Source organism: Carcharhinus amblyrhynchos, chromosome 14, assembly GCF_965287045.1.
Source record: "Carcharhinus amblyrhynchos chromosome 14, sCarAmb.v2.hapA, whole genome shotgun sequence".
Classification (NCBI taxonomy): domain Eukaryota; kingdom Metazoa; phylum Chordata; class Chondrichthyes; order Carcharhiniformes; family Carcharhinidae; genus Carcharhinus; species Carcharhinus amblyrhynchos.
Genome location: NC_137337.1, coordinates 14,861,747 through 14,885,250, shown reverse-complemented (window position 1 = coordinate 14,885,250; position 23,504 = coordinate 14,861,747). Strand labels below are relative to the sequence as shown.

Sequence of the window (23,504 nt, the reverse complement as noted above, 5' to 3'; positions counted from 1 at the left end):
GACACTCAATAGTGGGCTTGCTTCTGTACTTCCAGCTGATTTCCATGTGGCACGAGTGGTGCTGTTTCTGCGGCCCTGGCATTGTTTAGGTATTTTAACAAGACTGTTTATTTCTCCACCCCAGTGAATAAAACACCCTGCAGCGACGGACCAGAAAGGGAACTAGCCCAATTTGGAAAACAACTGCAGTTTGCGTTCGAAGAAGCGCTTGTTAAAAGTGCGGCGTTAGGAAATTGCTAAGTCTAAAATAATGGCCAGCTCTGGGAATCAAAGGAGGCAGGAGAGGGGGTTGAGCAAATGCTTCTTAAACGCTATCGTAGGCATTCAGATCGGTTTAAACAAAAAAAAACACTTCCTTCACATCTGGGGTTGAGAGGATTTTTCTGCTGGTTTCCTTGTACTTTACCTTCTTATCTTCAATTCTCTGAACTGACTGGGAGAACTGACTTCACTTTCTGGTTTGGTATGAATTCCTGACAATCGATGTGCAGCTTACATCAGTGGGCTGTGAAGTCTTCTATCGGTGAGCACTGGAACAAAAGCAGTCAGCGCTCAGCGATTGTTGGATTCGAGTGCTGCCCAGAACAGCTGAAGGGTTACGATTAAATCCATTTGTCAGCCTAGAAGTATTTGTCCCAGTCGCTCCTTCACACCCTCAGATGGTACCTTGGTAGCTGTGAAGTTACGCGCGTAGAAAACTCTGGGGTATTTGTAAATAGCGAGGGCGCTAGTCAGGTCACATCCCCAGGACAAAATGATTCTGTGATATGAAGCATTAGTTGCACTGAATCTCGATGCAGCAAACTAACAAGGTTGATGAGTTGTTCAGCTTATCCAGTGCGGTTTCCTTTGTTGACTATAGTGGAGTTTGTAAATAACAAGATTTGATCTATTCACCCTTCTGTATATTTATGAGTTTCTGTGTATATTTACTTCCTTTCAGTGTAGCAGTCGTCTCATCTGCCGAGACCATACCTAAGGAAATATTGCCTAGGAGTGATGTTGCGCGCGATTATAGGGTGGCACAATGATTAGCACTGCTGACTCACTGCGCCAGGGACCCGGGTTCAATTCTGGCCTCAGGTGACTGCCTATGCGGAGGCACATTCTGACCATGTCTGCCTGGATATCTTTTGGGTTCTTCGGTCTCCTCTCACACTCCAAAGATATGCAGGTTAGGTGAATCGGCTGTGCCCAATTGCCCTTTGGTGTCAAGAGGATTAGTGGGGTAAATACGTGGGGTTACAGGGATAGGGCACTGGTGGGATTGTTGTTGGCGCAGGCTCGATGGGCCAAATGCCTTCTTTCTGCACTGTAGGGATTCTATGATTCTTTGGGAGATTATTATGCTTAGGTACATGTCCAGTTTACAAGAGAGGACAGGTTAAATCATTTATGATAAACAGGTTAAGGCCTCAGTTCAAAAATCAAGACAGCAGCGAAATATTCTTCCAATAATACTTCAATGTATTTTGCAGCTAGCTGTCGCTTGTAGAAAGTCAGGAAGAAGCAAACTTCCTCCTGAGAACTTTCTGCTGCGGTTGAGTCGCTAACGCTCCTGTCTCTGAGTTGGAAGACAGCTGGGTGTAGTCCCATTCCAGAGAACGGAGTTTAAAATGGGGAGTAGTACAACCATGAGGTGCTACCCTTCAGAGGAAATATTAAACCGAGACTCGTCCTACCCTCTCATGGAGACTCAACATATCCCATGACTATTTTGAAGATGAGGAGCGGGATTCTTCCTGACTAATATTTATTGCTCAACCAACACCACAGGAACATACTATCTGGTCATTACCTGATTGCTGTTTAGGGGAATCTTGCTAATTGCCCTGCATCGCAACCATGACGACACTGTGCTTTGGGTTGTCTTTAGGAACACGAGAGCTGGTATAGAAATGGAAGTCCCTTATTAGGGCAATGATTTTGATCAGATGTTTTATACTGAAGAGTTTGTGCAAAATCTGTAGCACTGACTATTCTGCTGTACGTAGCAACACATTAATAACATATCCTTCCTGACAGCATTTCCCGTTATAAAAGTAGACATGGGAAGTTATGATGGGAATATAAAAAATACTATCAAAGTTGTTAGATTTTTGGATGACCACTTAAACTAGGCAAATGGGGGGACTCTACTGTCCATTCAACAGAAGCTAACACAAGACCCAAACTATGCATCTCATCTTCGTAAGTTCATAAGATATAGGAGCAGAATCAGGCCATTTGGCCCATCGAGTCCACTCCACCATTCAATCATGGCTGATACGCTCCTCATCCCCATTTTCCTGCCTTCTTCCCATAACCCTTCAACCCATTACCAATTAAAAATGTGTCTAACTCCTCCTTTACTCACTGTCCCAGCAACTTTGGGATAACAAATGCCATAGATTCACAACCCTTTGGGAGAAGTAGTTTTCTCATCAACTCTGTTTTGAATTTGCTAAGACCTGTTGTCCTAGAATGCCCCACAACAGGAAGCATCCGCTCCATGTCTATTTTATCCATACCTTTTATCATCTTGTACACTTCAATTTGATCTCCCCTCAATGAGAGTATAGGCCTAAACTGTTCAATCTCTCTTCATATGACAAACCCCTCATCTCTGAAATCAATCCAGTGAACCTCCTCTGAAATGCCTCCAATGCCACTACATTTTCCTCATTCACATTTTGTTCTCAAACTAATTGCCTTTTTAGAATGGAAGGGGTGGGAAATCCAGCAGCTCCATCATACACTCCAACTGATGCAGATAAAGGGAGAAGATTATCCTGAGAGAGTGCTTGGTAGAGGGGAAAGATGGTCATTTCTGTAGGGCCAAGGTGTAGTAGCGTGGCCCCTTTAAGGGGCCATTCCCTGATGGACACTCAGTCAGTCCGGACGGTATGGAGTGTCGAGGTGGGAAGCCAAGCCAATCAGATGCAAGGGAGCACTGGGGAGGATCCTCAGTTGGAGCCAGGATGGAGAGCTGTATCGTTAATTCTATCTGACCCTTTATTGTAAGTAACTATTTATTGTTGGCAATGAATTCTTTGTTACTTCCAGCCACATCGAGTCATCCTTGATTTGTTACACAAGAGAGTATCAGTACTCTAATCTTCCTATAAAAATGGTCTTCCAAACTTTTTCCTTTTCCTTTTTCCTTTCAAGTACTGATGGTTATGGCACCCAGAAGTCAAATGCTATTGGGTTCGCCGTGCACAGTACACGGACTGAACATCAGTACTTGAAAATTTCTTGGGCCAGTGAGAAGCTATTGCTTCTGCCTGGCAAAGGACTAGACAGTCCATTTCAGTGACCCCACAGAAGAAGCAGATGTTGGCAGGAATGGTTAGTGTTGTGCTGCCATTTCAGCTACCCAGTTCGGACAGGGGAAAATAGACTCCCCGCTACAATTTTAACTGGGAACGGAATTACTAAAAATCCCCATGTCAAAATTTCCCACCTTCTCGAAGTTTGCTCCACCTTAAGATGATACTTGGTTTTGACCTCTGTGGCAAAGCGGCCAGAGATTGTTTAAAGTTTATTTACTCGTGTCATAAGTAAGGCTTACATTAACACTGCAACGAAGTTACTGTGCAAATCCCCTAGTCACCGCACTCCGGCACCTGTTCGGCTACACTGAGGGAGAATTTAGCGCCTACCCAACAATCTTTCAGACTACGGGAGGAAACAGGAGCACCCGGAGGAAACCCATGGAGACCAGTGCAGAGACTCCGCACAGATAGTGACCCCCAAGCCGAGAATTGAACCTGAAGTCCTGGCAATGTGAGGCAGCAATGCTAACCACTGTGCCACTGTAGAATCAGAAATGTGTGTGTGTGTGCGCGCGCACGTGTATGTGTGTGCACATGTGTGTGTATATGCGTGTGTGTGTGTGTGTATATTGTATGTGTCTGTGAATGTGCATGTGCGTGTGTGTGTGTGTGTGTGTATGTGTGTGTGTGTGTATGTGTGTGTGTGGTACTAATTGATGCTAGACTGCTGAAAGACGCAGGTTTAGAAGTTGGCCAATGTGATGCCTGCAACCTCCTAAACTTCCAAAATGGCAGACAGGAAGTAGAAATGTACAGCCGGATGGAAGAGGAAAAGGAGTTGGTTGGAATTTTACCGTCCCACCCATTACGGGAATCAGAGCGGGAGAGGGGCGGACCATGGAAAGGTCCGTAGACCTCCAGTGGGATTTTTACGGTTTCGTGATGAGCGAGTCTGTAAAATCCTGCCCGTTAATTCCTTCCCAAGTACGTCTGCTTCAGGTCCCGGCCTCCTTTTCTCTGTCAATGTTGAAACGACGTTGTGGCCCCTGAAGGGTTAAGACAAGGTTTTAATCTTAGCTGCTGCACCCAGTAATCAATGATGCCTCACAATAAGCCAATCATGCAAATCTGTGATACTTCCACTGTGATCTTTTTTTAATTATAACACATTCTTTACATCTGTCCTGCTGAATATCTTTTAATTGCAATAACACTTCCAGGAGTTTTGGGCGCAGTCCCCTCCCCACCCCCACTGCCCACCCCCTCCGCCACCTCACACCACCCCCACCACCCACCCCCACTCCACCTCCCCTCAGACATTTCTGAAAGTGACTCCGAAGAAACAGACTGAACTCACAGCTGGAAATTCGTCAAGGTTCATTTACATTTTTACATGATTAATTTGAATTTAATATCTTAATTCAAAACCTGATTAATTTAAATAAAATTTTGATGGTGCCCTAGTTCTAATAAACATTGAAGTAATTAGATTGCACTTAATGTGATTCCCACCCACAACCACCCATCACCACCGCCAACCATGTCCCCCCCCCCGGGCCCCCGCCACCACCGCACCCACCACCACCACCCCCCTCCACCCCCGACTTCAACATTCCAGACTGCCATATTTCAGAGGCGTGGGGTTTGTGTAAAATCTGTAAGACAAACTCTGCGTGTGGATCTACTCTGCGACTGCGAGATGCCACTGATGATCTTGTTAATTATCTTCAAGAAACATGACCATAGAGCAACCAGTGCGGGTTGATGAATTTGAATGGCGCTTATTGGCTATTGTCTATCAAGCTGGATCTTGTCATCCAAAAAGACCATGAGATTGAAGAGTAGAATTAGGACGTTTGGCCCATTGAGTCCGCTCCACCATTCAACCGTGGCTGACAGGTTTCTCAACCCTATTCTCCTGCTTTTGACCCTCTTAGCAATCAAGAACTTATCCATCTCTGTCTTAACTACACTCAATGACGTGGCCTCCACAGCCTTTTGTGACAATGAATTCCACGGATCCATCAACCTCTGACTGAAGAAATTCCTCCTCATTTTGGTTTTAAATCCACCTCCTCTCAACCTTTACCTGTGACTTCTCGTTCTAGATTACCCCATTAGAGGAAACATTTGGTCTACATTTACCCTAACAGTCCCTTTTAAAACTCAACCCGATCCCCTCTCATCCTTCTAAACTCCATCAAATACAAGTCCAAACTGATTAATCTCTCCTCAGACACCAACCCCTTCATTCCTGGAATCAGTCTGGTGAACCTCCTCTGAACTGCCTCTAATGCAACCACATCCTTCCTCAAATAAGGAGACCAAAACTGGACACAGTACTCCAGATGCAGTCTCACCAACACCCTACACAATTGCAACAAGACTTCTCCACTTTCATACTCCAATCCCTTTGCAAAAATGCCGACATCCCATTTGCCTTTTTTATTACACGCGACACCTGACTACCGACTTCCTGCGATTCATGAACATAAACACCCAGATCCCTCTGCCCCGATGCATTTTGAATCTGTTTTCCATTTGGATAATAATTTGCCTTCCTATTTTTTTCTCCCAAAATTGATAACACAGGGATCCATCCTCGGACGGAAGGGAGGGTTGGATTGAGAGAAGAAACACAAACAATGGCAGGGCAAGTTTATCTCCACCGAGGTTCACTGAGTATTGAATGATATTATCTAGGCATGCACTTTACAATCTTTTTAATTATTGAGCAACATAGTCCAGGGTTCATGTATCACAGACACATGACAGTTGACAAGGATGGTCGGAAGTGACAAGTTCAATTAAGCAACAAAAGATACGGCTTGAAATAAAGAATCCTAGATTGCAAAGAAGAAGGGAAGAGTTTAGGGAGGTACGAATTTCAGTTTTGAACTCATAGAATCCTACAGTGCAGAAGGAGGCTATCGAGTCCACACTGACCACAATCCCACCCAGGCTCTATCGCCATGACCACATCATTTATCTTAACCAGGCCCTCCCACACTAAGGGACAATTTAGCATGGCCAATCCACCTAGCCCACACATCTTTGGACTGTGGGAGGAAACCAGACACCTGAAGGGAGCTTACATAGACACGGGGAGAAAGTGCAAAGTCCACACAGACAGTGACCCAAGCCGGGAATCGAACCTGGGTCCCTGGCGCTGTGAGGCAGCAGTGGTAACTACTGTGCCACCATACTGCCACATTGGAGGATGCATGATTGAGGAAGAATATGCAGAATGGTATGCATGGAGTTTCATGGAATACTGACCATGATAGTATCCATCGAATAAAGCAATACATAAACTGCTGTATAGGGCCAAAATGTGAAGGGAGATGGGGAAGGAAATTATCTACTTATTAATAAACCTGTCAATGGTTCTGAGAGTGGTGTTTGAAAATCCTCCTGAAACAGGAACTTGATAATAGATGTGCAGAATGTCTCCAATATTAATTATATAAAATATGAAGAGTATATTCACTACATGAGTCTGTTTAGCCCCATTGTAAAAATGTTCTTCACATTTTTGCTGTAAAAGCCTGATGGAAATGGCCTTCAAACAATTAGGATATAAAATAACTCAAAACCGCACAACAGAGGTGAACTGTGCAGACACCATTGGGTTAACTGTAACGCAGACAGGAATAAGTTAACCAAAACTCTGGCTCTTCAACAGACTGAGAAAGTCTTCATCGTGGACAATGACACAGATTAACTGACATTACACAGCACAATTAGTTCCTGCCAGGGATGAAAGGAGCATTCACACCTCCATCAACATTGGAGCCAGGTATCCCTCACCATGGGGAGGTGAGGGGGTGGGGGTCACATTGTTTTCTGCTGGGTAAACAGCAGAAGAATTGCCCACACCTCTACAGTTCTGATAGGTCCAGCGCGTGGAAGAAACTAAGGTAAAGGAGTGGAAAACCGGACATCTCCATGGAATGGTAACAGGATCTGTGACTGCGATAGTGCGAAATAAATCTTCATAAAAGAGGACAACTTTGGATGGTAGGCATTACAGTCAGGAGAAGAATGGTGACTGGTCACCTCCAGACCCAATCCAACAATCAACACCAGTAACAATGGGCGGCACAGTGGCACAGTGGTTAGCACCGCTGCCTCACAGTGCCAGAGACCCAGGTTCAATTCTGGCCTTGGGTGACTGTGTGGAGTTTGCACATTCCCCCCATGTCTGGGTGAGTTCTGTCCAGGTGCTCCTGTTTCCTCCCACAGTCAAAAGGTATGCAGGTTAGGTGGATTGATCATGATAAATAAATGGTGTTACAGGAGTAGGGCGAGGACATGAGTGGGATGCTGTTTCAGAGAGTCAGTGCAGACTTGATAGATCAAATGGCTGTGTTCTGCATTGTAGGAATTCTATGATTCAATGATATGGCATTTATGGCATAGCTTTTGCACTGTATGATATATCCAGAGGAACATATAGATAGTAGATCGATGATGTATCAATGTCATCTGATGCTTACAGATGTTTGCATTTCTAATAACTTCTGGCACATTTTACCGAAATTCAGGTCTACTCTGATGATGGTTAATGGGATGCTTTTAGCACATAATGTTGGGCTGAAGCACCCACAGGTTAGGTACAATGTAGGCCAGTGCAGAGCAGAATTGTGGCCCTGAACCTTAGCACATCATTTAACTCCAGGTTTGGAAAGACATTTCCTCCTGTACCATTGTATGGTGTTTCAGATCTCACAGTCACACATTCTCAAGGCCAAATTCCCTCCCTACGTTGTGCCAAATTATGAACAGATTTATGCCCTAGACCAGCACCAACAAGGAACTACACACAGGCTGCCAAAGCACACTTCATTTGGGCTCACACATTCAAAGCAAGCTGTTATCCCATTAGTCTGGGCTAGGCTACTTCCACTATACAGTTTATTGCTGTTATTTTGTGAAGTTTGTACTGCTTGTACTGCATTACCTTCTGAAACACGTGCAGTTCAATTTACGGTGATGTACCATTGCAGTTTATAGTCGAAGTACTATGCAGGTCATAATTGTGCAGTTCTTTATAGTTATTCTGTGCTGCATCCAGCAGTTGAACTGTGCAGTTTATAGTCACTAAACTTTGAAGTTTATAGTAGCTCCACTGAGCAGTTAACATTTGATATACAGAGTATGATTTGTAGCAAGCAGCTTCTTCTGGAAATTCTGTGCAGTTCATATAATGCACAAGGCCATCAGAATGCACAGGGCTGAGGAACTTGCACTAATTGCACTAACCTTGCATTTATAGTGCAGGTAGTTCTACTGTATAGTTTACAATGATTCCACTGTGTAGTTTACAGTAACTACTGTCCAATTTCTACAAATTCTGTTTGTTGCAATCTGTCACTATTGTACATTGTGTGTCCACTTGTACAGCAGCTAGTTGTGGTCGTGATTCAGGGTTGTGTAGTGTTAAAAGGGATTGACCTGTTAAGTGGTGCAATCTACGAATGGGATTTTTGCTGCTTGTTAGTGGTTTCTCATATAAGATTCCTGAACCACTTTCAAAGGATAATGTGGCTATGGTGCTTTTTTGTTTCCTTCCTCCTGGATTTTATCGAAAAGAGTGACTTCTTCCAGGTGGACTGCAAGCATGGCTAAAGAAACCCACTGTACAATCCCTGTGGGGGAATCCATCAACCATAAGATGATCAGACACAGGAGCAGAATTAGGTCATTTGGCCCAACAAGTCTGCTCCGCCATTCAATCATAGCTGATAACTTTCTCAACCCCAGTCTCCCGCTTTTTCCCCGCAACCCTTGACCCCGTTACCAATCAAGAACCCATCAATCTCCATCTTAAATACACTCAATGACCTGGTCCCCACAGCCTTCTGAATTTCATAGATTCTGGCTGAAGGAATTTCTCCTCATCTTGATTGAAAAAGGTTGTCCTGAAAAGCAAAATGATGATAAAACCATAAAGCAAAATGACAAACTTTATTAAACGGTCCCCAAATGAAGGCATTACCAACAAGTTTTCACTTTCTGCAAACTTTCCTTTGCCTCAAATTGGAATCAGCATAATTTAAACGTGAATTAACAGAGGGAGAATACTTCAAACAAAAAGATAACTTTCACTTGACAAAGTTGATACAACAAAGATGTGTTTTATGAAACCACAAGCTCCCGCATCACTCCCCACTGACATGTGTCACCATGGGTAATTCCAAAGTTCTCTCACAAAAACAAAAAATGCTGGAAAATCTCAGCAGGTCTGGCATCATCAGTACACATCAGGAGAGAGAATAGAGCCAACATTTCCAGTCTGGGTGACCCGTCATCAGAACATTTTCTGTTTTTGTTTCAAGTCCCTGGTATTTTATTTTGATCAAAGTTCTCTAACTTGGCTTCTGTTACACCAGATCTTTCACTTTCCTACTCAATTCATTTGGCCCCTGAATAGCTTCACCGGCAGTCACGTTCCATCTAAGATTCCCAGAGACGCTCATTTCTTGAATGGCACTTTCTTGCAGAAACTCCTTAAATTGGTTCACAATAGTCTTCATGGCATACATTCCCCAGAGACTCCTTTATCCCAACCCTTTAATCGACCCTACTGAATGATCTGGTCAGCCCTGACAAAACTGAAACCTTAGCTGTAAAATTGTTCCATTCACTATCCCTGGTCTAACTCTGTTTTTGGCTTCCTGTCATTTAAAATTGCAACTCACACTCACTGGACCCTTAATGTGCCTTCCCTGTTCTTCCCTCTGCTTCAGATCTCCATTGTTCTTGACAGCAGTTGCTTCTTTGTCTTCCCTGTGCCTGGCTACATAGCTTCTTTATATCTTTCCTCCTGTTGGTATAGATTCCAGGTCAATTGTATCAAAGTCACATGAAATATTATTTCTTATTATTTAAGAAAGTTACAATTAATCCCTTTACAATTGATGTGAGCTCTTAAAAATCTTTCCCAAACATTCTTAAAAACATTCCATGAACACTTGAAAGAAATTACAAATTTCCTTTACTCTACTGTTTCCAAGTCAACGTCACCTAATCTCTACAATGTTGAGTGGAAGAGGCATTCAGACCCAGTGAACTCTTGTTGGATATCAATCCAGTATTCAGAAGTGGTCTCTGATCAACTAGGCTTTCGGGAATGTGTACTTTTCACCCACAAGTGGAATACTAACACTGAAATATCCCCACATCAATGTGAGCACACAATTTCAATGCCAATCAGTATTTAAAGGCAGGGTTTGGTGTCCATTCTATGAGGATCAGTCTACTGTGGCTCAGCAGAGTTGTTTAAAATAATTGTACTGTATGGTTTATTGCGGGTGTACAGTACAGTATTAAATGGACTATCAACACAGATTATCAAATGGAACAAATGAGCCTTTTACACTAGATCTACAAGACAAATTATATTGATCACATTGTAGAGTTTAGATTTGGTGTACTATGTAGCGCCAGCTAATCATTGTACATGTCTATAAACTACATAATAATTGTAATGTCTATAAACTACATAATAATTATATTATATAGTTTATAGACATTATACATAATGCTTTAGACAGAATGTACTGTCAAATTTATGGAGGTTCGACATTAGGGTTTATAAAAATTGCACTGTTCAGTTTATAGAGGGTATGCTGTGTGGTTTATAGAGTGTGTACTGTGTGGTATATAGAGAGTGTACTGTGTAGATTATAGAGGGTGTACTGTGTGGTTTATAGAATACTGTGTGGTTTATAAAGGGTGCACTCTGTTGTTTATAGAGGGTGTACTGTGTAGATTATAGAGAGTGTACAGTGTGGATTATAGACGGTGTACTGTGTGGATGATAGAGAGTATACTGTGTGGATTATAGAGTGCGTACTGTGTGGATTATAGAGTGTGTACTGTGTGGATTATAAAGGGTGTACTGTGTGGATTATAGAGCGTGTACTGTGTGGATTATAGGGAGTATACTGTGTGGATTATAAAAGGTGTACTGTGTGGATTATAGAGTGTATACTGTGTGGATTATAGAGAGTGTACTGTGTGGATTATAGAGAGTGTGTACAGTGTGGATTATAGAATGTATACTGTGTGGATTATAGAGAGTGTACTGTGTGGATTATAGAGAGTGTGTACAGTGTGGATTATAGAATGTATACTGTGTGGATTATAGAGAGTGTGTACTGTGTGGATTATAGAGAGTGTGTACAGTGTGGATTATAGAGAGTGTGTACAGTGTGGATTATAAAGGGTGTACTGTGTGGATTATAGAGAGTGTGTACAGTGTGGATTATAGAGAGTGTGTACAGTGTGGATTATAAAGGGTGTACTGTGTGGATTATAGAATGTATACTGTGTGGATTATAGAGAGTGAGTACTGTGTGGATTATAGAGAGTGTATACAGTGTGGATTATAAAGGGTGTACTGTGTGGATTATAGAATGTATACTGTGTGGATTATAGAGAGTGTGTACTGTGTGGATTATAGAGAGTGTGTACAGTGTGGATTATAAAGGGTGTACTGTGTGGATTATAGAGAGTGTGTACTGTGTGGATTATAGAGAGTGTACTGTATGGATGAAAGTGGGTGAACTGAGTGGTTTATAGAGGGTGTACTGAATGAATTATTTAGGGTATACTTTGTAGTTAATAGAGGTGTACTGTGTGGATTATAGGGGGTGCATTGAGTGGTTTATGGAGGGTGTATTTTGTGGAGTTTAGAGAGTGTAATATGTGGTTTACAGAGGGTGTACTGTGTGGTTTATAGAGGTTTACGGTGTGATTTATAGAGGATGTACTGTATTGATTTTAGACGATATATTGTCATGGAGAGTGTAGTGCGTAGACTATAGAGTGTACTGTGCAAATTATTGGGGGTTTACTGTGGTTTATAAGGAATGTACTATGTGTTTTATAGAGATTGTACTGTATGGATTATAGAATGTTTACAGTGTGGTTTATAGTGGGTGTACTGTGTGGTTTAAAGGGGTTGTACAGTGTAGATTATAGAGTGTGTACTGTGCAGATTATAGTTTATTATGTGGATTACAGAGAGCGTACTCTGTGGATTATAGGGGGTGTATTAGTGATTTATAGAGGGTGTACTTGTTAATTATAGAGGGTGTACCCTTGTGGTTTATAGAGTGGGTACTCTGCGGTGTATAAAGGGTGTACTGAGTGATTTATAGAGTGTGTACTGTATGGATTATAGAGGGTGTACTGTATGGATTATAGAGGGTGTACTGTGTGGATTATAAAGGGTGTACTGTGTGGTTTATAGAGGGTATAAGTGTAGATTATGGAGAGTGTACTTTGTGGATTATAGGGGGTATACTGTGTGGTTCATATAGGGAGTGTGTTGTGTGGATTATAGAGGGTGTACTGTGTGGATTATAGAGTGTGGATGGTGTGGTTATAGAGGGTGTATGGTGTGGATTATAGAGGGTGTACTGTATGAATTATGAAGAGTGTACTGTGTGGTTTATAGAGCATATACTGTGTGGTTTATAGAGGGTATAGTGTGTGGGTTATAGGGGGTATATGGTGTGGTTTATAGAGGGTGTATGGTGTAGTTTGTAGAGGGTGTACTGTGTGAATTATAGGGAGTGTATGGTATGGTTTATATTGGGTATACTGTATGAATTATAGTGGGTGTACGGTGTGGTTTATATCGGGTATACTGTGTAGGTTGTAGGGAGTGTACAGTGTGGTTTATATCGGGTATACTGTGTGGATTACCGGGGGTTTATGGTGTGAATTATAGAGGGTGGACTTTGTAAGTTTTTTTTAATTCATTTATTGATTGCATTGCTGGCTTGGCCATCATGTGTTATCCATCCTAAGTTGCCCTTGAGAAGATTGTGGTGAAGCACCCTCTTTACTGCCACACACTGTATGGTGCAGGTATACTGACTGTGCTATTAGGGAGGAAGTTGCAGGATCTTGACCCAGTGACACTGAAGGAATATATTTCCAAATCAGCATGGAGTGTGACTTGAAGGGGAACTTCCAAGTGGAGATATTGCCATGTAGCATCTGACTTGGGGCTCAATTCGGACTGTAAATGGGTAATCATACTAATGGTGAGGTTTTCTCCGAGACAAGTGGATTTCTACAATGAGCCATGCTCTCTGCTGTACAAATATTCTTCATAATAAATACTTTTTGTGTTTCTAATGATGTCTGTGAAAGTGCAGCCACTGGCCCACTTGTCTGTATCCTTTTTTTAATCGAAGCTTGCCAGTTCTCCTCTTCGAGAGAGCGGGCCCATTTGCAATCATCGAATCCCTACAGTGCAAAAGGAGGCCATTCAGCCCATCGGCACCAACAACTGGTCCTATCTCCATAGGCCCACATACTTACCCTGCTAATTCCCCCGACACTAGGGCCAACTTAGCATAGCCAATCAACCTAACTCGCACATCTTTGGACTGTGGGAGGAAACCGGAGCACCCAGAGGAAACCCAGGCTGACACAGGGAGAACGTGCAAATTCCACACAGGCAGTTACTAAGGCTGGAATCGAATCCAGGTCCCTGGAGCTGAGAGGCGGCAGTGTTAACCATTGTGCCACAGTGCCTCCTCTGTTGCCAAACGCTGAGGGACAGACACAGAGCATGCTCGGATTGGCCAGTACAGTTAAAGATCTATAAATGTACTTTAAAAAAATTAAGAGAAAAATATCCCACAGAAGCAAGAGAAGGTTAATGGAAAGTAGAAGTTGGGTAAAAGAAAGGCAAGGAATTGTCGCAATGTTTTTTTATTAAATAGGAAAACAGAATATAGAAAGCAGTGTTTTAAAAGAAGATGAAAAGCCCTGGGGAGTTACAACGGGTTCTACTGAAGCACGGGGGATATGGAGAGGCTGAAACTGACAAGCCCCCGATCAGAGCGCAGCCTGTGGGGCTTTCCCTGGCACCAATCACTGCACTGGGTGCTTCAAAACAGGGAGGTTCTGGAGTTTTTAAAAGCAGAGGGGTCCATGGCCTGTTTGAAAAGACAAAGTTTAAGAGTAACATAAAAAAAACAACAACCGCTGAATGGACTGACCTTCCAGTGAAATTGATGGAAGGGACTGACATACTAAAGAGGAGAAAGAAAATAGACTCTCCACGCGGCTATGGGGGGAGGAAGAGACTGTGGAGATTGTTTAAAGTGTTCTCCCGCAGCGTAAATGAAGTTTTAAAAGGGGAGCTGCCAGCTTTGCAACCCACTAAAAGCACAGGAAAAATACAGAGAGATAACAGGCAGCTGCTGACTGTTCAGTGAAAAAAAAATGACAGTCTTAAAAAGGCAATACATTTAAAGTGGAAATATCATTAAAGCAGCCACCACAAACAGAAACAAATAGCAAAGGCCAGGGAGATTGGAGAAGGTAATTGGCAACTCTCAAAAAATGTTCATAAGCAGCAGAGACTTCAAGGATGAGGCAACGCAAGATATCAGAACAGCCAATGAAGACTTCAGGAAGGCACAATGGAAGGCCTCAGCAAAAAGACACCGAAAAACCCACAAGAATGGAACACTTTGTCAGAGTCAGACCCGACTACCAGCGAAGCCAAAAGAATTTGGCCGACGTTAAGAGAAGTAGAAATTGTAAGATGCAGCAAATCCATCATTTGGATGAATTCCATCGGATACAGGGACATTATATTAAACCTGATACGACATGGCCAATTTCAATTGGAACAATGGACATTTTAAAGACAGTATTATTTTAAAAGGTTTCATTCAAGCAAAATGGCTGCAAACCAGACATCAAAATATATAACACCACCAGACCATCCAAGGAGTGAACAAAGGGGGGCCATGAGTCATGGCAAAACTATCTGACAAGATTATGCACAGGGATATCGATAGCCCTGACCAACTACAGGACAGACAAGGGAAACGGTAATGGGTTTTACACCCACCCTCCCCCGCCCCGCTACATAGAATAATGCCTCCACTAATGGGAAAACATTTAGCAGTTCCAGGAAACCATCTTGAGACACTTTGCAGCACATCAGAGATCTCAGAAAACAGTTTGGGGTCCTTTGTCATTGAGACTGATCAAATCAGTTTTACCCTCTACGCACTTTGCACCCCATTGTTCTGAAACTGACCGATGGGAGGAGTCAGCCAGTTTGATTAAGGAAATCGTCTTTTAAAAAGATATTGAACTCTGGCCAAGAGGACACACAAGGAGGAGAGGTGGTTGACCTTTCAGCAGTTAATTGGAAAGGAGTTCTGTGAAGTTTGGAGCAGGAGAGTTGTGAAGTCGGAAAGGAGTGAATCCAGCCAAACAGCTACTTTGTGGCAGAGAAAAGAAGAAGGAAGATCCAGCAGCAGGGAAGACATCAATATCTTCTCAACAGCAGCAAGGATCTTTTGTTTTTAAAAGAATCCAAGGAGTGGTAAGTATATTCTCTCAGCCTTCTGAAATTCTCCAGTTAAATAAAGGTTGAGAAGGGATCTAGGATTCTTCTTGTTTTTATGTAAGTTGTGTAAATCATGTAATGCTAAGAATTTACGTTGTGTCGTTAGTTTTCTTTCCACAGCATAGTATTGTATTGTCTGTGTTTTATTGACTGAATTTGGTTGGAGTTATTCTTGAATAAATTATTCTTAAATTAACTTTGACTAGGCGCTCTCTCTCTCTCATCATCCAGCTTCATGAGTCATCAAAAAGCCAGAACATAATTCCGTGGAAACTGCTCACTCAAGTTAAAACATGGATTCCTTTACTCTACTTCTAAACTCCCTCTGCTGGTATATGTATACGGTAGCTATAAGTGGACAAATTGCACAATACAATTTTCAATACACTGGTAAATGGTGCCAGGATACTGATGATGGATTATTCAATTAATGATCATGTCATTCAATGTTAATGGAAGGAATTTTCTCTCTTTGGGGATGGTCATTGCCTGGTACCTATGTGGCATGAATATTACTTGCCACTTCTTTTGCCCAAGTCTGAATAGATATCAAGGATATTTTTAAAGATTTTTTTCTGCCCCATGACGGATCCTGCATTCAGCAACATGCAAATACTTCCACTTAGAAAGTCAGAGAAAAAGAGGCACTTTTCAAAGGAGCAATTTTGGGTGCAATTTACTCTGGAATCGTAAGTTCTGACCACTCCAACCCCAACAATTTGATAATGATTTCAGAAGTGTTATCAGTTTGAGAACCATCATCAATTGTTTTCTGTGATTATGGAACAAAAGCGTGGTGTAATGCGTTAGCTGTTCAGTCAGCCTCCTATTGAGAAATACATGTTTTGGTAAGGGAGGAATACTTTCAGTGTGCAGATTCCTAACTATGGCAAAGTTTGGAACAATTATTAGTTATTCAAGATGATACTGGATACCTTGGAGCCAGCAAACTCTATTGGCTGAGGGAGAGAGGGTCAAATTGGAAGGCTCTGTCAATGGGCCAGAGGTACAATCTACAATGGCTTCTTTCTCTACCGCATCATTCTCTGAGATATTGACCAGAAATTTCCTGTCTTTCCTGCCACTGGTGTTGGAGCGGGCAGGGGGCAGACCATGTAAAGGTCCATTGACTTTGGCCAGGATTTTCCAGTTTAGGGGCAAGTGCAGCCGGAAAATCCCACCTATCAAGTCTTTTTAAAAGTTTATTATTAGTGTCGCAAGTAGGCTTACATTAACACTGCAATGAAGTTAGTATGAAAATCCCCCAGTCGCCACATTCTGGCATCTGTTTGGGTACACTGAGGGAGAATTTAGGATGGCCAATGCACCTAACCAACATGTCTTTCAGACTGTGGGAGGGAACTGAAGTACCCAGAAGAAACCCACGCCGACACAAGGAGAACATGCAAACTCTGCACATTCCAGACAACCCAAGCCTAGAATCGAACCTGGGTCCTTAGCACTGTGCCACCGTGCTGTCCTTTAGAAGTAACAAGGGGAAAAATCTCTGTCATGGTCAGAAAAATATTAATGATTTTAATGTTAAGTAAGATGGACTATGGTGGGCTACTGGATGCGCCTTCTGTAATTTGTAACAAGTTAAGCGTCAAAACTCAAATTTCTGTATGATTACTCATGGTGGAATGAAGTAACTTATGCACCGAGCCACACAGTGCCTTTCCATTTGCCAATTCAGCCCACTATCCGGAAACATTGAAGGAACACACTTTCTAGAACACAGGCAAGGTGTATTGTTGATCTCCCAGGTCCTGCTAATACACAAGATGTCCTAGAGTGAGAGTGAGTTGCCAATAGGAAGCAGTTGAAGCGGAAATGGTTGAAAGCTTCGGTTTTCCAGGTCTCCAGATCACCAGCAACCTGTGCTGGTCCTTCCACATCAACACTATAGTTAAGAAAGCCCACCAATACCAATTTCCCAGGAGGCAAAGGAAATTCAGCTTTTTCTTACCAATTTTTATAGATGCACCATAGAAAGCATCCTTTGCGGATGTATCACAGCTTGGTATGCCTTCTGCTTTGACCAAGCACGTAATAAATTACAAAGGGTTGTGAACGAAGTGCAGTCCATCAAGCCACTGACTCCGTCTACATTTCCCACCGCCTCGGAAAAGCAGCCAACGTAATCAATACTTTTCACTGTATACCAATAAATGTGACAATAATAAATCAAATCGAGGACCCCACGCACCCTGGACATTGTCTCTTCCACCTTCTTCCATCGGGAGAAAGATATAAAACTCGGACTCAAGAACAGCTTCTTCCCCGCTGCCATCAGACTTTTGAATGGATCTACCTTATATTACGTTGATCTTTCTCTGCACCTTAACTATGATTGTAACACTACATTCTGCATCCCCTCCTTTCCTTCTCTGTGAATGGCATGCTTTGTCCGTATAGCACGTAAGAAACAATACTTTTCGCTATGTCCTAATACATGTGACAATAATGAGTCAAACGGGAAAAAAAAAATGATGTACCTGAACCTGTGTTGAAAATGCAACTGATCTGAATTTGTATCAGTGGTTTACAGAGGGTGTGCTGCACATCTTACAACCACTAACTAAATTGAGTGGATTGCAGCAGTCAGAATAGCTGTACACAGCCCATTTTTCAGGTTATGGTAGTTTGTGTGGTTTTGGGGATTTTACAGCTGCTCTATTTGTAGTAGTGATGGTTAGATTATAATAAATGCACTGTGCACATGGTAATAGTTGTATTATGCAGTTTACAGTAGTTATAATATGGTTTATAGTGGTTATACTGGAAAATTTATATTGGTTCAGCTTAAATATTTGTATTGTGTATTTTATTGCCGTTGTACTGTGCACTTTATAGTAACTGTGTTAAGCAATTTATAGAGATTGCACTGTGAAGTTTATAGTGGTAAGGCTCAGTTTATAGAATCTGCATTGTGCAGTTATGGGAGTTGAGATGCTTATCAAATCTGGATGGAATAGTTTGAGTAGTTATTTTGTGCATCTTCTCATTGTTGCACTGTGCATTTTGGCTGCTTCGATTGAGAAGTTCATGGAAGATACACTGTGTAGTTTTTAGTAGTTATTCTAAACTATATTAAAGTTTATAATGATTGTACCAAGGTTAAGACCGGTTCACAATAAATCTCTCACGGTTGGACTGTGACTTTTATCGTGCTTGCGTCGTGCTGCTGAATGTAATGGGACATTGAAGATGTACCGTGTTGTTGCATTGAATATAGTATTGTAATTCCAGTAATGTTTGATGAAATCCATAGTGGTGAGACTGTGTCCTTTTTAATCCCTGACTTGGGTAGTTTCTGACCATCACACTGCACGGTTTTCTCAGGAGGCTAAGGAAATTTGGTATGTCTGCTACAACCCTCACCAACTTTTACAGATACACCAGAGAAAGCATCCTATCTGGATGTATCACAGTTTGATGTGGCCCCTGCTCTGTCTGAGACCGTGAGAAACTACAAAGTCTTGTGAACCTAGCCCAGTCCATCACGTAAACCAGCCTCCCATCCATTGACACTTCCCACTGCCTCGGAAAAGCAGCCAATGTAATCAAGGATCCCATGCACCCCGGACATTCTGTTTCACCTTCTTCTATTGGGAAAAAGATACAAAACTCTGAGGTCACGTACCAAACAACTTAAGAACATTTTCTTCTCTGCTGCCGTTGGACGTTTGAATGGACCTTATATTAAGTTGACCTCTTGGTGATGGTAACACTACATTCTCCTTTTTGACTTTTTTGACTGGTGGCTGATAATCAGGATCTTTCTGCCAAGCAGCAAGAGCATCCTCATCCTCCTGCACTTCTATCACCCCATCTTCTACTGTCTCCGCTTCACCATTGGCGTCTACTTTCACAACTTGAAAACCTTCTAACAGTGGTAGGGTGTGACAGATTACAGGATCCCCTTCCTGAAGTTCGTCTTTGGGAGCTTCATTCTTATAGTTTCCTTGCAGTTCATCAGTGCTATTTTGGGCTACCTGCAGTAGTTGCAGTTCACCAAGGTTTATTGGCTGCTCTTCCACATTCACCACCTGCAATGTGATAATCTGTGTGCCAGCTACAGTGTCGGACTCATGAGCTGCACCCTCTGTTGGCTGCTTCATTTGTAGTAGTGTAGGGTCCAATGGTTGCACCACTTGCATGTTGCCGTTCATTTCTTGTGCAGCTACCTCAGCACCATCTGATTTTTTCTGCTGCCCATCAGCATCATCTGGTTGCCCACCTTCACACCGTCTTTGATAAGTTTTGTGCTCTTTGACCTACGCAAACATTTCCGACTCCTCCACAGCCACATTATCTGACTCAGTCGCCATGGCAAATTTTCACCGTCTTTTCTTGCAGGAAAAGTCCCTTTCGGTGACTCCCGATGCCCGCGTGTGGTGCCCGGCTGCCCAAAACACCCTGAAAGCGCGGTGACAATCGGTTAAAACGTTCCCATTAGAGCAGGGAAGAGAAAATGGCGGCACCCTCCCTGACTGCATATGCTCAGCAGCGCCACAACTGTGGGGACGTGGCGAGGCACTGTGGGTGGCAGAGACTATTTCCTCGGGTGGATGTAGCTATTACTAGGGGGCGTAACTATAAGGTTCATGGTGGGAGATATAGGAGGGATGTCCGAAGAAGATTCTTTACTCAGAGAGTGGTTGGAGTGTGGAATGCACTGCCTGCTGTGATAGTGGAGTTAGACACTTTAGGAACTTTCAAGCGGTTATTGGATAGGCACATGGAGCACACCAGAATTATAGGGAGGGGATAGCTTGATCTTGGGATTGGGCATAGCTCGGCACAACATTGAGGGCCAAAGGGCCTGTACTGTGTTGTAATGTTTTATGTTCTATGTTCTATTCTGCACTCTCTCCTTTCCTTCCCCCCAGTGTATTCTATGAACAGTGTGCTTTGTCTATAAAGCATGCACCAAACAATACTTTTCACTGTATGCTAATACACGTGACAATAATAAATCAAATCAAATCAAAATCACTTTGCAGGAGTTTGTAATAACTAGAGTGACTAATTCATTACCTTTGTCCTGAGGGATTTTATAGCTTGCAGTGCAGTTCACAAGTCATTTTTACTGAGAAAGAACAGAAAATGCTAGAAATACTCTGCAGGTCAGGGAGCATGAGCAGAGAGCGAAGAAAATTACAGCGCAGGAACACACACCCTTCAGCCCTCCAAGCCTGCACCAACCATGCTGCCCGACTGAACTAAAAACCCTACCTTTCTGGGGACCTCGATTCCCATCCTATTCATGTATTTGTCAAGACGCCCCTTAAAAATCTTGGAGAGGGAAACAGTCGTGTTTCAGATGATGATCTGTCCTCCCAAGTTTTACTGAGTAGTTTATAATGACTGTCTCTGAATGGTTACAGCAGTAATATACTGGAGATGAGCATCACACTAGTTGAGCTGAGAAGCACTGAATAGTTAAAGGAGTAGCTCACAGGCAATGCACTGAGTGGGTTGTAGTAATTTTACAGTGTTGCATTATAGTGGTGGCACTGTGCAATTCGTAATGGTTTAGCTGTGTAAATGTTAGTGGTCACACTGTGTATGTTGTAGGAGTATTGGGCAGCTAATAACAGTGGTACTTTTCAGTTTATAGTTCTTTTTTTTTGTGCATGTCATAGTGGTTGCGCTGAATCATTTATAGAAGTTGCCCTGTGTAATTTACAGTTTTTACTATCTATTTAATAGCTGTTGTACAGCATAGCTTAAAGTATTGATTAATTTATGGTAGTTATCCTGAATGGTATAAAGTGGTTTTACTGTGCAGTTTATAGTTGCACTGAGTAGTTTATAAATGTTATATAATGCAGTTATAGTAGTTGTAGAGACAAGTTTACATTAATTGTCCAGAATCGTTTGCAGCGAGTTCATGGATTATTTTCAGTGATTCCCACTATTAGATCCACTTTCCAGTTCATACTCAATGTGCTGTACTGTTTATATTGGGTAGGTTACAGTGATTTATAGCACTGGTTTACAATGTTTGCATGGGTAGTTTATTGTAGTTCCACTGAAGAGTTACATATAGCTGCACTGTGGAGTAATGTCGATAGCAGTGGTGGATAACCTATGGTCCGGGGGGGTCACATGCAGCCCATCTAAGTGCAGCCCACGTGACATTTTGTTGACTGTTGCCCACGCGTAGGATTGCCACATTCACTGATTTGTATCTGCATAATTTTTTTCCCCACTGATATGTTAAAGTGATTCACACATAAAGCAGGGCAAGTGACGTGCGTGCTGATTGCACCCAACATTGACTGTGACAGCCTCTGCATCTGAAGCATAAATATTCCTTTTGCTTTTACCATTTGAAATTGATGAGAATTTTATTAATATCCAATATATAAGGTGGCAAAGTGGCACAGTGGTCAGCACTACTGCCTCGCAACTTCAGGGACCCAGATTCAATTCCAGCCTTGGGTAACTGTCTATGGAGTCTGTATGTTCTCCACGTGCCTGCATGGGTTCCCTCCGGGTGCTCCAGTTTCTTCCCACAGTCCAAAGATATGCCAGTTAGGTGGATTGGTCATGCTAAATTGCCCTTTAGTGTCCCAAAAGATGTATAGGTTAGGTGGATTGGCCATGATAAATGAGTAGGGTTACGACGATAGGATAGGGTACAAAGAACAAAGAACAACCCAGCACGGGAAACAGGCCATTCGGCCCAACGAGCCCGCGCCGCCGCATCCTCCTACACCTATTCTACCCTGCGTGTCTATGAATGGAACCCCTAACTTAGCCAGATTCAGGGGAGAATAGTGTCAATTTAATAAACCAATCAGCCTAAGAGCACATCTTTGGGGTGTGGGAGGAAACCGGAGCGCCCGGAGGAAACCCACGCAACCACAGGGAGAATGCACAAACTCCCACAGACACAGGCCCAAATCCATGTATCTGCACAGCTAGCAGTGCTAGTCACCGAGCTGTTGCGGCGCCCGTCTACCGGTCCAGGATCAAGCACACACACCGACACGAAGTACTAGGCCACTCCCAGAACCTCCAAGAGCAGCCCACACACAACCCACCGTGTGCATGCCCCTCGTTTGACAACGAGGTGGACCTCCACCTGCGGAATAAAAAGACAAAAACGTTAACTTACAAGTCTGCATTTCCAGTGCCTCCCAAGGTTCTGACCCTTATTTAATAGCCCCTACTATAACCCTCCATCCTCGTTTCACTCATGTGTCTGTCTAACTGAACCTTAAACGAGTCCAACGTTCCCGCCTCCACCACCCTCCTCGGTAGCGCGTTCCAGACCCCCACAACTCTCTGCGTAAAGAACCTTCCTCTCACATCCAAATTATACCTCTCCCCCCTCACCCTTAAATCATGACTTCTCGTATTTGTACCCAGTCTAGGGAGCAGTCTCTCACTATTAACTCTATCTATTCCCTTCAGTATCTTATATACCTCTATCATGTCCCCCCTCAACCTCCGTCTTTCCAAGGAGAAAAGTCCCAGTTTCTCCAACCTTTTCTCGTACCCCAGCCCCTCCATGCCAGGCAACATCCTGGTAAACCTCCTCTGAACCCTCTCCAGAGCCTCCACGTCCTTCCGGTAGTAAGGTGACCAGAACTGGACGCAGTACTCCAAATGCGGTCTAACCAACGTTCTATACAACTGAAGCATTAGACGGCAGCTTTTATACTCTATACCCCTACCTATAAAGGCTAGCATTCCATAAGCCTTCCTAACAACCTTCTCCACTTGTGTCACAACCTTCATGGATTTGTGAACCTGCATTCCCAGGTCCCTCTGTATGTCTATACTCCTAATCGGTCTACCTTTTATCACATAGCTCCTCTCTGCATTAT

At 42.9% G+C, this 23,504-nt stretch overlaps 1 pseudogene; it reads right to left on the bottom strand.

Moving 5' to 3' along the window:
- Positions 1-4,252: 4,252 nt before the first annotated feature.
- On the bottom strand, positions 4,253-19,991 carry LOC145352350 (transcriptional repressor CTCF pseudogene; annotated as a pseudogene).
- Positions 19,992-23,504: the final 3,513 nt, after the last annotated feature.